Source organism: Chrysemys picta, chromosome 6 (assembly GCF_011386835.1).
Source record: "Chrysemys picta bellii isolate R12L10 chromosome 6, ASM1138683v2, whole genome shotgun sequence".
Classification (NCBI taxonomy): Eukaryota; Metazoa; Chordata; order Testudines; family Emydidae; genus Chrysemys; species Chrysemys picta.
The window spans coordinates 133,008,633-133,023,946 of NC_088796.1; the positions used below are offsets into that span (position 1 = coordinate 133,008,633).

The 15,314-nt window shown below is 48.1% G+C and overlaps 1 long non-coding RNA gene across 1 annotated transcript in view; it reads left to right on the top strand.

Annotated features, from left to right (window-relative positions):
• The window catches only part of LOC122172628 (uncharacterized), a 28,895-nt gene extending 15,201 nt beyond the window's left edge, over positions 1–13,694 (top strand). Inside the window, exon 3 of the long non-coding RNA XR_006173115.2 lies at positions 12,871–13,694. This is a non-coding gene — a long non-coding RNA (uncharacterized LOC122172628). The remainder of the gene's footprint in view (positions 1–12,870) is intronic.
• The last annotated feature ends 1,620 nt before the right edge of the window (positions 13,695–15,314 follow it).

The following is a 15,314-nucleotide window of genomic DNA, read 5'->3' on the forward strand; positions in this document are numbered from 1 at the left end:
ATGGACCCAAACAGACATTGCCAAGGGTACAGAGAAATAAAATCTTGGGTATTTTCACGGAGCAGAAAGAAAAGGCAATGACCCAGGCAATGATGGAGGCTAAATTTCCTATCAACAAGAGAGTAGAGAAGTCTTTATAGGGCTTCCTCCACCTCACAAACAAGGAACACCCCCAGCCCATTTTCAGAGCAACTTTTCAGAGAAGAGCCCCCACTTGAACACTTACATAACACTTTATATTTTCAAAGCACTTTACAAACATCAATTCATCTAAATATATTGAGCTGACAGAGGCTATGATGCAGTTAGTTGATGGATTTGATAATAAATATCTCAGGAGACTTACCTAAGGCCTTTAGATAGCAGAGATGAGAGACCTGGGAATGAGAAGACAAGCTCTACATCCTTCTCAGGGTGAGCCCCATCATATACATGCAGAGAAGTAGGATCCTACCAGCAAGTGTTGACTGGAGGCCAGATGGAAGAAAACACGGGTGGAAGCCAAAGTTGGATAGATTTCTCAGTGACACAATGAAGGCCGAAACCAATTGGAATGAGAGGTGAACAGAAGTAAGATAATCGTATGGCCAAGCTCAAAAGTTTGAGTTAGGCCCCTCACAAAATCATGAGATTGGCCCAACAATTATGAGATTTTATTTTAAAACAATTATATCGTGTTCTTTGTCTTCTGATTTTTGAAAAAAAAGAAAAAACCCTCCCACCCCCGCTTGTGTGAGACAATTCCAGAGCAGCCGGCTCTGGCAGATTTGCACCCAGGAAGGAGACTTTGGCTCCAGCCTCAGGAGCTCTCTCATTAGCAACAGCCTGAGGTATCCAGTCCCTCATCGGCATGAACCTGATTTGAGATTGAGACTGCTTTCTGGACATTGAAATGTATTAAACCAAGTTCTAGGCTTTGTTAGCCCCACCTCAATTAACACTGTGCCCCAGAGTCCCATATTTTCCCTTTCCTGCAGCCCTGCAGCAACCTCGCCCATGTAGCTTCATGTCAGTCTTGCATGGCACCAGCCCCACATCTGCTGCCCCCTGCGCCACAGTCCCACCAGGCCTGATGTTGCAGGGAGGGAGAAGGAAGGAGGGAGCAGACTGACCCATTGCTAACAGGAGGGGAGCCCACATCCATGGCCACCTGTCACCTCCCAACATAGTCCTGGGACACATCACCCACACAGCATAACTCTTCTACACTTCTGCTATGAACAATGTGTCCCCACTTACCTATCTCACACTCTGGCTACTCATATGCAAACCACCCGCACTGTCTATATTAGCCAGCTACAGAGCCAAAGAGCCTCCTGCACTTCACCCTCCTGTTTCTGAACCAGGCACAGCATCTTGCTTTCTTTCCATGCTCCATAGGCAGACCAAAGACCAGGCCATATCCCTACTTCAGCCAAGAGATTGCAACACTTTCATATCATACCCTCTCCGTCACTCTTTCTTTTCTACATCAGTTCCCTGTAAACCTGCCTTGTCCTGCCTTAATTTGCAGACTAGATACACCACAATCTTAATCCCACTTTAACAAATGCTGGGGAACGATTAAAGGTTTTCAATCTCCAAGCACTTTTCAGTAGCATGATAGTGCTACTCCAGTAATCTGTTAGGGATTTATACTAGTGCCCATCACTGAGGTATCTGAGCATCCTCTAGATTGGCAGTGATGTTCTAAATGCGCTTTATGTAACTTGTGGCTCTTCTCCCTTTTTGGGTTAAAGGAAACTGCTTGGAGTAGGGATGGTGTGTGATGGTGGGGGCAGCATGAAGCAGAGCACACTGCAAATGCCATGCTGCACACGATAGAAAAGCATTACCAGTGAGGCAAGCTGAAAGATATTGGTTAGGGATTTTAAGACCATAGAACTAAAAATAGCTGGAATTACAAAGACAGAATATGCTAAATAGCCCCTTTAGGTATTTTGAAAACAAAATTTAAAACAGAAATGGTTAGAGCTTGTTGGAAAATGGGGAACAAAAACTGTGAAAACTTTCACAAACCGTTCATTTCAATTTTTGTATGAAAATTGTGTTTTTGTCAACATTTTCTGGCCAGCTCTATAAATACTGGGATATGATGGACAAATCCCACCATCCTTACTGGAGCAGAGCTCCCATGGAAGTCCGTTTGCTTAAGTAAGGACCAAACCATTTGGTCCTAAACGAGAAAAAGTGGTTATTGCACATGCTCAGTAACTCTTCTTCTTTTGACCAACTGTACAGCTTCTTGGCCAGATCTTCATCTGGCATGCCTCTCTTGGTATTGACACCTTCTTCTCAATTATTGGGAGTGGACCACATCCATCCTGCTAAATTGGCCTTCAACATTGGTTCTGCACTTGTAAAGTAACTCCTTTCTCTTCATGTGCCAATATATATTTATGCCTGTATCTGTAATTTTCACTCCATGCATCTGAAGAAGTGGGTTTTTTACCCACGAAAGCTTATGCCCAAATAAATCTGTTAGGGTTTAAGGCGCCACTGGGCTCCGTGTTGTTTCTGAGGACTTCTATTGAAGCCAATGGATCTGTAACAATTTATGCCAGCAGAGAATCTTCCCCTTTACTTTTTAATATGCACGTGCTCTATATGTGTATAATCCAATTAGTATATGTTTTAGAAAGAGTTCTTCTGTGTGTTGGGTGCATTTTTAAATATCAAGGTGAGACTGACTGCCTTAATTTTGAACATCCCAATTTTAGTTCTATTGTCACGCCTTCATTTTATTAGGATTTAAACATCTTTTCATTTTTGATATTTGTCTGTCAAAGACTGCGCCATATTTTTTGGTGTAGAGCAAGAAAATGCATTGTTAAGCAGGGTTATTGCCATAATAGAGATCTGTTGAAATGAGCTTCACCGTATGGTTCACATATGAGTTCCAGTCCGGTCATCTCACATCCCGTCATAGCAAAGAAATAGGGAAATGACCCAAGAACACAGGCAAAATGATTTCTAAAAATACCAGCTGCTCAGATCTCATTCCTCTCACCTGGCTTGAGTAGTTTTGCTTATTCAGGTTATGTTTCTTTCAATGCAAATCACAGATTTGCCAGATGACAGACCATTATTCACAATTATTTCTTCCAGCAATAATTTATTTAAGAACCCATAACTGTTACTAGTAGTGCAATTGTCATCCACAAAAATGGGACCCTGTAATACCAGGGTACAAAATACATGGGAATGACAGAGGAGGTTGTGCTAGTGGGGGCATGACACTATATAGAATCATAGGACTGGAAGGGACCTTGAGAAGTCATCTAGTCCAGTCATCTAGTCCTGCACTCATGGCAGGACTAAGTGTTATCTAGATCATCCCTGACTGGAGATTTTTAAGAGCAGTTTAAACAAACCCCTATGATGGAGATTCCACAGGCAATTTATTCCAGTGCTTAACCACCCTGACAGTTAGGAAGTTTTTCCTAACGTCTAACCTAAACCTCCTTTGCTGCAATTTAAGCCCATTGCTTCTTGTCCTAACCTCAGAGGTTAAGAAGAACAATTTTTCTCTCTCCTCCTTGTAACAACCTTTTATGTACTTGAAAACTGTTATCATGTCCCCTCTCAGTCTTCTCTTCTCCAGACTCAACAAACCCATTTTTTTCAATCTTCTCTCATAGGTCATGTTTTCTAGACCTTTAATCATTTTTGTTGCTCTTCTCTGGACTTTCTCCAATTTGTCCACATCTTTCCTGAAATGTGGCGCCCAGAACTGGACACAATACTCCACTTGAGGCCTAATCAGCACAGAATAGAGCAGAAGAATTACTTCTCGTGTCTTGCTTACAATACTCCTGGTAATACATCCCAGAATGATGTTCACTTTTTTTGCAACAGTGTTACATTGTTGACTCATATTTAGCTTGTGGTCCACTATGACCCCCAGATCCCTTTCCCAGTACTTCTTCCTAGGCAGTCATTTCCCACTTTGTATGTGTGCCACTGATTGTTCCTTCCTACATGGAGTACTTTGCATTTGTCCTTACTGAATTTCATCCTGTTTACTTCAGATCATTTCTCCAGTTTGTCCAGATCATTTTGAATTTTAACCATATCCTCCAAAGCACTTGCAACCCCTCTCAGCTTGTTATCGTCCGCAAACTTTATATGTGCACTCTCTATGCCATTATCTAAATCACTGATGAAGATATTGAACAGAACTGGACCCAGAACTGATCCCTGCGGGACCCCACTCGTTATGCCCTTCCAGCATGACTGTGAACCACTGATAACTGCTCTCTGGGAATGGTTTTCCAACCAGTTTTGCACCCACCTTATAGTATTTCACTATGTGAAAGAAAGCATAGCATCAAATACAGTAAAAAAGTTAAATGAATCAAACCGTACCATAGAATCTCTATGGATAAAAATTCCAAAGAGTATAGCAGTAGGAATATATTACCGACCATCTGACCAGGATGTTGATGGTGAAATACTCAGGGAGATTAGAGAAGCTTTAAAAACAACAACTCATTAATAATGGGGATTTCAACTATCCCCATATTGACTGGGAACATGTCACCACGGGACGGGATACAGAGATAAAGTTTCTAGACACCATTAATGACTGCTTGTTGGAGCAGCTAGTCCTGGAACCCACAAGGGGAGGCAATTCTTGATTTAGTCCTAGGTGGACCACAGGATGTGGTCCAAGAGGTGAATATAAATGAACCGCTTGGTAATAGTGACCATAATGTAATGAAATTTAACTTCTTTGTGTGTGGGGGGGAGGGGGGGATACCAAAGAAGCTCACCATGGTAGGATTTAACTTCGAAAAGGAGAGCTATACAAAAATGAGGCTACTTAAATAGAAGTTAAAAGGAACAGTCACAAGAGTGAAATGCCTGCAAGCTACATGGAAACTTTTTAAAAACATCATAATAGAGGTTCAAATTCAGTGTATACCCAAAATTAAAAAACATAGTAAGAAGACCAAAAAAATGCAACCATGGCTGAACAACGGAGTAAAAGAGGCAGTTAGAGGCAAAAAGACATCCTTTAAAAATTGGAAGTCAAATTCTATTGAGGAAAATATAAAGGAGAATGAACTCTGGCAAGTCAAAAGCAAAAGTATAATTAGGCAGGCCAAAAAAGAATTTGAAGAATAACTAGCAAAAGACACAAAAACTAACAGCAATTTTTTTTAAGTACATCAGAAGCAGGAAGCCTGTCAAACAATCAGTGGGGTCACTGGACGATCAAGATGCTAAAGGAGCACTCAAGGAAGACAAAGCCATTGTGGAGAAGCTAAATGAATTCTTTGCATCAGTCTTCACTGCAGTGGGTGTGAGGGAGATTTCCACACCTGAGCCATTCTTATTAGGTGACAAATCTGAAGAACTATCCTAGATGGTGGTGTCAGTAGAGGAAGTTTGGGAACAAATTGATAAATTAAATAGTAATAAATCACAGGACCAGATGGTATCACCCAAGAGTTCTGAAGGAAATCAAATAGGAAATTGCAGAACTACTAACTGTGGTATGTAACATATCACTTAAATCAGCATCTGTACCAGGTGACTGGAGGATAGTTAACGTGATGCTAATTTTTAAAAAAGGCTCCAGAGGTGATCCTGGCAATTATAGGCCAGTAAGCCTAAATTCAGTACCAGGCAAATTTGTTGAAACTGTAGTAAAGAACAGAATTATCAGCAGGGCCGGCTCTACTGTTTTTGCCGCCCCAAGCAGCGTGCCAAATTGCCACCCTGGACGGCAGGGGCAGTCCATGTGCCGTTAGGGCGGCACGCACGTTTCCGCGGTGGCGGCAATTCGGCGGCAGCTTCAGCAGGAAGACAGAAGCTGCTGCCAAATTGCCGCCGCGGACAGCTGAACATAGAAGCTGCCGCCGAATTGCCGTCACCGTGGAAACGCGCGTGCTGCCGTAATGGCACATGGACTGCCCCCACCGTCCGCGGCGGCAATTCGGCACGCTGTTTGGGGGCAAAAACACACGGACTGCCGCCCCTTGCAGATTGCCGCCCCAAGCACCTGCTTGGAAGGCTGGTGCCTGGAGCCGGCCCTGATTATCAGACACATAGATGAACACGATTTGTTGGGGGAAGAGTCAATATGGCTTTTGTGAAGGGAAATCATGCCTCACCAATCTTTGAGGTGGTCAACAAACATGTGGACAAGGGTGATCAAGTGGATACATGCATCTGACGAAGTGGGCATTCACCCATGAAAGCTTATGCTCCAATACATTTGTTAGTCTTAAAGGTGCCACAGGACTCTGTTGCTTTTCAAGTGGATATAGTCGTCTTAGACTTTCAGAAAGCCTTTGACAAAGTTCCTCACCAAAGGCTCTTAAGCAATGTAAGCAGTCGTGGGATAAGAGGGAACGTTCTCTCATGGATCAGGTTTCAGAGTAGCAGCCGTGTTAGTCTGTATCCGCAAAAAGAACAGGAGTACTTGTGGCACCTTAGAGTCTAAGGTGGATCAGTAACTTGTTAAAAGACAGGAAACAAAGGGTAGGAATAAATGGTCAGTTTTCAGAATGGAGAGAGGTAAATAGTGGTGTCCCCCAGGGGTCTGTACTGGGACCAGTGCTGTTCAACATAGTCATAAGTGATCTGGAAAAAGGGGTAAACAGGTGGCAAAGTTTGCAGGGAATACAAAACTACTCAAGATAGTTAAGTTCAAAGCAGACTGCAAAGAGCTACAAAAGGATCTCTCAAAACTGGGTGACTGGGCAACCAAATGGCAGATGAAATTCAATGTTGACAAATTCAAAGTAATGCACACTGGAAAACATAATACCAACTATACATATAAAATGATGAGGTCCAAATTAGCTGTTACCACTCAAGAAAGAGATCTTGGAGTCATTGTGGATAGTTCTCTGAAAACAGCCACTCAATGTGCAGCGGCAGTCAAAAAAGCGAACAGAATGTTGGGAATCATTAAGAAAGGGATAAGATAGTAAATATCATAATGCCACTATATAAATCCACAGTACATCCACACCCTGAATATTGTGTGCAGTTCTAGTTACTCAATCTCAAAAAAGATATATTAGAAATGGAAACAAAAGGTAACAAAAATGATTAGGGGTATGGAACAGCTTCTATATGAGGAGAGATTAAAACGATTGGAACTTTTCAGTTTGGAAAAGAGATGACTAAGGAGGAGTGTGACTGGGTCCTCTCACTGCAGGTGGTGCCTCCTCCTGGCTGTCTGAGGGATTAGCTCTACCAGGCATTGCACCCTCCTCTGGAGGTGTCATCTCCTACCCTGTTTCACCCTGCAGCCCCTCTCGCCCCAGGAACTTTAGCTACTCTTCATGACTTGGTCCTCAGGTTGGATCACCATATGTATTCCCCTTCCAGGAGCGATGTAACAAAGTATTTTCTGAGCAAACCATACCAGTCAGTCGGCTGTCCTCTGCCTGGTCGGTGCCACATCCCCAGTGCCTGGGCCCACCCTCTACTCCAGGTTCCAACTCAGGGGCCCTCCGATCAAAAAGCCTGGGCCTGCACTGACCTGCCTTGCTGCTTTCCTTTTGTACTTTTTCCTACTTTCCTGGCTTCCCCCCTTTCTGGTCTCATCAACCTCCCAACTCCTTCCTCTCAAGGAGTGACTACAGCCTATTTCCCTGAAGCCCCTTTCTGCTGTCTGTTCCCTGGCTTTATGGAAGTCCTGCCTGTTCCTGCCCAGCGGAGCCTGTTCCCAATCAATCCCCTACTCCCTGGCTCCTCCTCCAGGTGCAGCCTGTGGAGTTAATTGGCCCACCTAGATACCTTAGCCCCTTAAAGTCCTGTGTGGGGTAGATACCCCATCACAGGGAGATATGATAAAGGTCTATAAAATCATGAATGGTGTGGAGAAAGTCAATAAGGAAGCTTTATTTATCCCCTTCACAAAAACCAGGGGTCACCTAATGAAATTAATAGGTAGCAGGTTTAAAACAAATATAAGGAAGTACTTCACACAACGGCCAGTCAACCTGTGGAATTCCTTGATGGGGAGGTTGTGAAGGCCAAAAGTATAACTGGTTTCAAAAAACAATTGGAAAAATTCATGGAGGACAGGTCCATCAGTGGCTATTAGCCAAGATGGTCAGGGACTCAATCCCCATGCTGAAGGTGTCCCTAGGCCTCTGACTACCAGATGCTAAGACTAGATGACAGGGGATGGAGTACTTCATTATTGCCCTGTTCTGTTCATTATTGCCCTCTGAAGCATCTGGCATTGGCCACTGTTGGAAGACAGGATACTGGGCTAGATGGACCATTGGTTTGACCCAATATGCCCATTCTTATGTTCTTAATAACAAAATTTGCTGGAAGAAAGGGAAGAATTTTCAAGTTGTAGCTTTTTGAGAATTCAACCTTCCCTCTCTGCATCTCTCGTTTTCTTTGCATTCAACTGGGCGCAGTAACATGGGTTGTTTTTTTTCATGAAATTTCTTAGTTATCTTTAAAAATTAAGAAAGGAAAATATAGGGGAAAAAAAAGTAAAAAATAAAAATATACACATGTTTAACACAATTATTTGAATGACAATCTGTACCAGAAATGCATCATTCACTGTTCTTTATTCTCCTATATGACATGTTTCTGTCTTCCAATCTGGGAGCAGAGATACATTCATGATTCACTTCTATAGATTATTTTAAAGAGTAATTGCTATAGATTCTCTTCTGGTTTAATTCTTCCTTAATGCTCTAGGACTTTTCCATAAAGGTATGCATGGGGTACATCTGCTGCTTGAGCAGATACTGGGCAAATGTGGGGCGTCTTCGTTAGTGTGTTTATATGTGTAATGTGTATGTAGGAGGAGCTGGCCCCAGCTGCAGCACTATGGAGTTATACAATGGCACACTACTGCTTAAAGATTTCAGTGCAGATACACTCAAGGCTTCGTGCCGTGTGATCTGTGTCCAGGGAAGTCTCTGTGCACAGAAAGGGCTAAATTCTGCCCTAGCCACCAAGAGGAGAGGGAGGGTGGAGAGATTGGTGTCCATGAGAGACATGATTCAGAGCACAGACTGCTGTTCCTTCAGGGAGGGAGACAAGGTGGCTCCCAGCCCAGCAAGTAGCATCAGGCAGGACCCAAAGGCACAAGTGGGAGCACTAAGGGGTTAACAGTAGGCAGAGCGCAGGGGGTTATGAGGCGCAGGGGTGAGAGCTAAGCTGCAGGCAGCACCAGAGCAGTGCCAAGCTCTGAAGAGGACGAGGAGCCCAGATGGAGAGAAGTGCCCAATGCCCACTAGCATTCGCTGGCAGTTGGGTGTCAGAGGCCCTGAAGGAGGCACCCAGCACCAACGGATGCTTGCTGGGAGTTGGGTCTCTGATGGCCTGAAGCCCCTGTGAAAATCACAGCCCATGTGCCTCCTTGTTCTCTGCCTGTCCCACGCCGACCTCCCACCAGGGAAAGGGCTGGGAAGGGAGAGAGCAGATCAGTGCTCCTCTTCCTCCTTTCCCACCCCATCCCGGTCCAGGGGCCCTGCAGAACCGGCCCTGTGATCAAGGATGATTGACATTAGCACCTGTCCTCTATGCCAGCCGTCCAATCGGCATTCCCGAGCCATGGCACTTTTCCAGGCCATATGGGAAGTAGCAATGGGCTTACTCTGCAGCAAGGCAGTGGCTAGGGCCGCCAACTTTCTACTCGCACAAAACCAAACACTCTTGCCCCGCCCCACCCCTCCTCCAAGGCCCCACCCTCTGCCCCACCCTTATCCGAGACCCCGCTCCCACTCACTCCATCCCCCCTCTCTCTATCTCTCACTCTCCCCACCGTCATGCACTCGTTCATTTTCACCGGGCTGGTTCAGAGGGTTGGGGTGTGGGAGTGGGTGAGGGCTCTGGCTGGGGGGGTGCGGGCAGGGCCAGCTCTAACTTTTTTGCCGCCCCAGGCAAAAAAGAAGAGCTCCACCCCGCCGTAACACTCCCCACCAAGTGCTGCGCCGCCGACCGCCGCCCCGCCCAGCGCTGCGCTGCGCCGGGCCGCCCAAGCCCCCCACCCCCCAAGCGCCGGGTCGCCCAAAACCCCCGGAGCGCCGTGCCGCTCAAACCCCCAAGCGCTGCACTGGGCCGCCGAAACCCCCCGAGCGCCTCACTGGACCTCCCAACCCCCCCGAGCGCCTCGCCGGGCCGCCCAAACCCCCGCCCCCACCCGAGCACCTGGCCGGGCTGCCCAAACCTTCAGAGCACTGCGCCGGGCCAGCCAACCCCCGCCCCCCCGCCAGTGCCGGGCCGGGCCTACCAAACCCACAAGCGCCACGCTGGGCCGCCCAAACCCACGCCCCTCCGGAGCCGCCACGCCGGGCCGCCCAAACCCCCACTCCCCCAGAGCGCCGTGTTGCCAAACCCCCCGCCCCCCCCACAGCACCACGCCACGCCACCGAAACAAAACAAAATCCTCGAGCGCCGCCCTGCGAACAAAAACAAAAACACCGCGAGCACCCCCCACCACCCCAACATTGGCTGCCCCTTATAAGGTGCTGCCCCAAGCGCGTGCTTGGTCGGCTGGTGCCTGGAGCCGGCCCTGGGTGCGGGCTCTGGGTAGGGCTGGGGATGATGGGGTTGGGATGCAGGACAGGGCTCCAGGCTGGGATTGAGGGGTTTCACAGGGCAGGAGGGGGATCAGAACTGGGGCAGGGGGTTAGGCACAGGGGGGGGGAGTGAAGGCTCCAGCTGTGGGTGCTGGCTCTGGGGTGGAGCTGGAGATGAGGGGTTTGGGGCGCAGGAGGGTGCTCTGGGCTGGGATCGAGGGGTTCGAAGGGCAGGAGGGGGAATCAGGGCTGGGGCAGGGGCTTAGGGTGTGGGAGGGGATCAGGGGGTCAGGGTCCAGGCGGTGCTTACCTCAAGCAGCTCCAGGAAGCAGCAGCATGTCTCCCCTCCAGCTCCCACATGGAGGCAGGGCCAGGCGGCTCTGCACACTGCCCTGTCTGCAGGCGCCACCCCTATATTTCCTATTGGCTGAGGTTCCCAGCCAATGGGAGCTGCGGAGCTGGTGCCTGGGGCGGGGACAGTGCAGGGAGCCCCCAAGCTGCCCCTATGTATAGGAGCCAGAGGGAGACATGCCACTGCTTTCGGGAGCTGAGCGGAGCGACATCTGGTAGGGAGCCTGCCTTAGCCCTGTGGTGCCACCAACTGGACTTTTAACTGAAACCACCAGGGTCCCTTTTTGACCGGGCATTCCGGCTGAAAACCAGACACCTGGCAACCCTAGCAGTGGTGGATTAATGCATGGGGCCCAGCCAATTTGGAGGGCCCCCCAGGAGTGCCGGAATCTGTGTAGAAATTGGGGCAGTACCAGCACTGGAACTGTGGCCCCAGCCCCTACTTCTCCTCTTTCCCCCCAAAAGCCCTGACCCCTGACCAGGCCAGAATCCGGAGCCAGGCCGTGGTAAGAGCTGCCCAGGGAGCCCAGGCTGCTGTGGGGAGCCCTGGAGCCTGCACCTGCCCTGGGCAGGGGGATGGGGTGCCCCAGAGCAACCCCCGGCCTGTATCCCTGCTTCCTGGGACATGATGTCCAGGGCAGGTGGAGGGTCCGTTGCTCCCCACAGCAGCCTGGGCTCCCTAGGCAGCTCTTACCATGGCCAGACCAGGGGGTGGGCCTCAGGGGGAAAAGGAGGAACAGGGGGAAGGGCTCTGGGGCGAGCAGGGGGCTAAGGCCCACCAAAGCACAGACGCTGTGTTTTGGTGGGGATCTGTGCTTTGCAGTGGGGGAGCTGCTCAACTTATCAGCTCCCCTGCCGCGAAGCGCAGTCCCTGCCGCGCCTGCCTGAGGCCACTACGCCCATGTTAACAAGTGGGCAGGCCTGGCCCTCCCACTCTTCCAAGTTTCTAACTCTCAGGGTAGTTCAGCTCTGGAACAGGTTTCTGAGGGAGGTGGTGGAATCCCGCACTGGAGTCTTTTCAGAACAGGTGGGACAAACACCTGTCAGGGCTGGTCTAGGTTGACTTGATCCTGCCTCAGTACAGGGCTGGACTTGGTGACCTCTCAAGGTCCCTTCTGGCCCGACATGTCTATGGAGGGAGAGGAGACTGTAACACACACAGAAATTCAGGCCATCCTGTTGTAACAACCAGGCAAGGTACTAACAAGCTTCAACAGGACTTTATTCTTACAGTGGAAACCTCTTTACCAAGCTGCTGCTGCACCCTCTGTACCTCTCACTTTGCCTCCTCAACTCCTCCCCCCTCCTTCCTGTTTCCTGTCCTTTCAGACTCCCAACAACCAGTGCTCCCAGTTCTCATAATTACAAGCAACATCTAAACACCACATTCCCTCAGCAGCCACCAAATGACGCTGGGGAGAGTCAGGAGAGGATCACGGCTGCCAGATACAGGAACTGTTCTGTCAGGGCAAGAGTACATTTAAAGGCTGTAGTGCTTTAATGAAGATACTGTTGGGAGAGAGCTCACACATTGGCATAGTTAATCCACGCCCCCAAGAGGCAGTAACTATGTTGGAAGAGAAGCTCTCCCAGCCAGCGACATAGCGCTATCTACACTGGGGGTTAGGTCAGTATAACCTCGTCGCAGAGACTGTCACACACACATACACTCACACACCCCTTTACATGTATTGCAATAACTGGGCCTACAAATTTACTCTAATTGTGATTTGAACTGTAAAAAAGGAGTAAAAATTTATAAAACATTACAATAACCTACAACAACAAATGTTGCTGAAAAAAGGTATGAAAGGGAGACAGAAAAACTGAATTAGCCAAAGGAAAAAGCCTCCTGGTATAACTCAAAGATTGTGTTTAAGATCATGATGATAAACCCAGGAAGCGTGGGATCAGAAATCAGTGAGGCAACATTGGTGTGTTGGAAAGGAGGCCAGAATAATGACGGGCTGTTCCACCCACCATTCCCTTTCTTTTACAGAGAGAGACTTTAGGGAGAAAAAATGGTTACTGGAGCAAGCTTCACCATCATAGCTGCTACCCCACCATTCTTCATCCAAATCCTGAGGGATGTCCTGACCAGACTGGGCCAGAGAGAGGGACCAGATGATATTGACACCACCAGCAGCTCCAGCTGAATGCCAACCATCACTTGGGATGTGTGTGAGATTTTGTTTTCCCTCCACCCCAACATGTCCTTTTCCTTCCTTCCCTTATTTCTTCTTTTCAACTTCTTTCTTCTGTCTCATTAGGGTCTGGCTTAGCCAGCCAAGACTGCATATTTTGAAACACTGCTGTAGGCCTGTGACCAGGGAGGCAGCTACGAGTAATGCCCTAAACAGCCCAGTGCTGGCACAAGTTTGTCATGTATGGTCTCGGAGTGCCTGCTCAGACCCAGTGCCATGCCTGTGTTTATCCAGCAGGGAGGCTGCAAGTGAGAGTCAGCACCAGAGGCAGATGCTGCTTTTTCTGTCTTTGCTGTTCTTTTGTCTCCCCTTTTGTCTTGTTTTGTTTTCTAGGAAACAGGATCAGAATTTAATAATGCCAGCACCAATGATAGCTCCAGCCCAGCTCCCCTAACTTCTCTTCTCCCCAAAAAGAACAGTTATCAAAAACCTCAAAACTGACTCGGAGACTGTCAAACAAAGGGTTTTTTCCTTCTAAAAACTCTCTCCAGTTCCCAGGGAAGGGAAGAAAGAGGGCTGTTGTAAAGTATTAAGTCCAGGCTTTCATGTGTACATGTGAAAGGCTTTAGCTGTTTTTCCTTCTTTTCTATATCTTCAATAAAAGGATTTGTAATGGTGTGTTTCCCATGGTACTAAAGCAGGCTAACGTCTCTGTATGCCAAGCCCCAGACCTTGTTGAATGCTGTTTAATGTTGGACAGTGACTGGGTGGTGTGAACACCTTTGGCCCATACGTTCCATCTAAATTAATACAACACACTACAAACACACGACTAATAGCACATACACAACACACACATTTGGGCACACCACACTATCCATGGGCACACACTATTCAGATATGTTTGCATACACATGCAACACTATACACAAACACAAATACACACTATACACATGTGCATACCCTATACACATGTACACACACAGACAGAGACTTGGTCAAAGAACTCAGAGCTTTGGCTGTATGTTGAGTCTGGGCACTTTGGGCATCCATCCTTTATTTAGATGTGTAAGCAGGAGCTGAGCTTTCGGGGGCGCCGAGCCCTGTATGCAGCATGTAGGGGTGTGTGCCAGGCCACAGACTTGGCAGCAGGGAACCTTTGGCCAGTTAGTTGAAAGTATCGGGAGAAATCCCGAAGGTAACATGAAGTCTCCATTGCTGTAGGACTAATATTAGAATTGCTGAGCAAAAGGCAATCAGCCACGTGCTGCCAGCAGGGCTGTGCAACAGCCAGGCAAGCCAGTGCCAGGCAGAGGCTTTTCTTTACTAGCTGCAGGAGGTGGGGTGGTCCCTGCCCAGTGCAGGAGGTGTTTTGTTCCTGTCACTTGTGATACACCTCCATTGTTTGGGGAGTGTTAATTCTTTCTCCAAAACTAGTCCGGGCAATACCAACCAGGAGGACTGAGAAGGAAGAGTTAATCCTGGGGTAGTGACTCATTTTGGCGCTGGGATTGGCAGAAAGAGGTGGTGGGGATGAGAAGTTCAGGTACAGCAAAGGGGAACGGAGCCTGTAGTAAAACTCTGTGGTTTGGAGCTTGACAGTAACTGCTGCACAATCAAAGTTTGAAAAAACCCCAACAAATTGCTGTAGTCCAAACCTTGGCAGTGGCTATTGCAGCTCAGTGTTTCTGCCTGTTCTTGCACAGACAGGCACTTTCCACACGAGCTGCAGATGGGATTGAGTCTCATTGGCCAGGTCTACACTACCATGTGGTTCAGAGGTGTGAATCAGCCACCCGCTGAGTGAGGTAAGTTACACTAACTAAGCGCCAGTGTGGCCAGCACTATGTCAGCAGGAGAGCTGCTCCTGCCACGCACGGAGGTGGTTTTATTAAGCTGACAGGCGACCTCTCTGTCATTCGCATAGCCAGTCTTCAAGAGATGCGCTATAGTGGCCCAGATGCATTGGTGCAGCTGCGCGGCTGTAGCGCTGCTAGTGTAGACCAACCCCTTGTCACCACACAGGAATGGAGACCCCTTTTTACAGAAACAGGTCAGGCAATTAAATTAGTCAGTAAATGGCATTGAAACAATGTTCACGGGAGTCAAGTCTGCTCAGAAAAGGCTGGAAGGCCCAAGGACTTTGGGGTACTTTGGCACCTATCCGCCTCCTCGGGCTCCTAAATCCACTGTTTAGGCACCAGGGACATTTTCAAAACATCCACTCAGCTGCCATCTAACTCAGGAGGTTCCTAAGTCCCTGCTGGTCAGCATTTGCTGTGCTGATGCTGCCTCACCG